Source organism: Frankliniella occidentalis, unplaced genomic scaffold (genome assembly GCF_000697945.3).
Source record: "Frankliniella occidentalis isolate FOCC.00 unplaced genomic scaffold, Focc_3.1 Scaffold188, whole genome shotgun sequence".
Classification (NCBI taxonomy): domain Eukaryota; kingdom Metazoa; phylum Arthropoda; class Insecta; order Thysanoptera; family Thripidae; genus Frankliniella; species Frankliniella occidentalis.
The window spans coordinates 214,317-215,857 of record NW_026267314.1 but is presented as its reverse complement, the minus strand read 5'-3'; the positions used below and the strand labels follow the sequence as shown (position 1 = coordinate 215,857).

Genomic DNA, 1,541 nt, shown 5'->3' with positions numbered 1-1,541 from the left:
GAGTTGACATTGTTTGTCCTAGGCAATGCTTTTGAAGCATGGCAAGTTAATGTTATGAAGCTCCCTGTAGAGGAGTTGGTGTAACCATGATATATGTAGACCAAAATTCTGTTTTTACCCTTGTTGCAGGAAGACCGTCCATGAGTTGCATCTGCGCTTGACATATCAGCCACGCAGCCGTCAGCTGTCACCCAATGTATGCTGAAGCCGGCGTCACAGCACACAGCATGAGAAATGGCCCCTTTTTCTCATGATCGTAGGAATGAATCTGGTAAGTTTTGGCTTTTTATGTAATGTTAACAAAAAAATATCAGTATATTATGGTAGAGTCATGATGGGTAAAAGTTTATTTTGGTATCTGTTTCTATTAGGGGGTTACTTGTTATATCTTTACTGACTCTATGCTACCTCCATATATACCGCTTATTACTTGGTCGTGTGTTGATTTTAGTGGAGGGAAGTGGAAAAGGCAAATCATCAGTATGTCACAGTAATGGTGCTATTTATTTCATTTGTATGGTACAGTCGTAGTAAAGTAGGAAGTGATGCTGGTTCTTGTCCATAGGGATATGCCTGGACTTGATGCTGGCCACCTGTAACATAGAATTTCATTCGATGAGCTGGCATCACAGTGATACATATGGACCAGAAAACGTTTGAGTTGAACTCTGAGATGATAATTTGAATTTAACTTATAGAATTTTTTCATTCTTTTACAGGTATCCAGATTAGCCCCAAGTCACCAGCAGAAACAAGCCGGCTACTTGAGGAAGACTTACTCTTATAATGTAAATGATTTGAAACAATAAAGAATAGAAAATCACTACATCTGACATTTTACTTGATTTCCTACACCTAGTTAGCTAGAAGCTGTAGTAACTGTGGATGTAGTAGCAGACAGCCACAACTACCGCAGTGACGTCACAGACGTCTCTGATGCAGCGGCCGCAGTGGCAGCAGTAGGATTACCACTACTACTACCCCCACAGCCCCCGCAGCAGCGGCGGCAGCCCACTACTACCTCCACAGCAGCCGCAGCCGAGAGGAGGGCAGGGGGAGGGGAGGTTTTTTGGACGGCTCAGGGCGACACGTCCAGCCCCCTCATTGACGCAGTGAGGTCACGCGTTGCACGTATTGTCCCCATGCAAGGGGTCCGCTGACTCCACAGCGTTGAGCGGAACGGCTCCGCTAGACCCTTCCACAATGTGGGTGGTGAATTAACAGGGAGGTAAAAAAAAAAACTGGACCAACGGTTATCACTGTGACCCCAACTCAACTTATATCTGATGATTCCATGCGCTGCACGTCTGATGTCCAGGACAGAAACACCTCCAGGCCGATCTTCCTGCAACAAACCAAAGAGGCAGTTTTAGTCGAAGAAACGGGATGTAAGAGGGCCAGGAAGCACGCAATTTCGACAGAGAAGGTCAAAGGCGACTCTCCTAGACAAATTCCAATCATTTCCAGCGATTTTTATTTCTTTCATTTTTGGCAAAATATACAAAGGCTATAGCCTTTGTGTTTTTAGCGAAAATTGATGG

At 44.6% G+C, this 1,541-nt stretch overlaps 1 long non-coding RNA gene across 1 annotated transcript; it reads right to left on the bottom strand.

Moving 5' to 3' along the window:
* Nucleotides 1-485: 485 nt before the first annotated feature.
* Nucleotides 486-1,508, bottom strand: LOC127750429 (uncharacterized). The gene is made up of 2 exons (XR_008011679.1): nt 780-1,508; nt 486-593 (listed from the first exon to the last, which is right to left on the bottom strand). It is a non-coding gene; the product is annotated as an uncharacterized LOC127750429 (long non-coding RNA).
* Between the last annotated feature and the right edge of the window lie 33 nt (nt 1,509-1,541).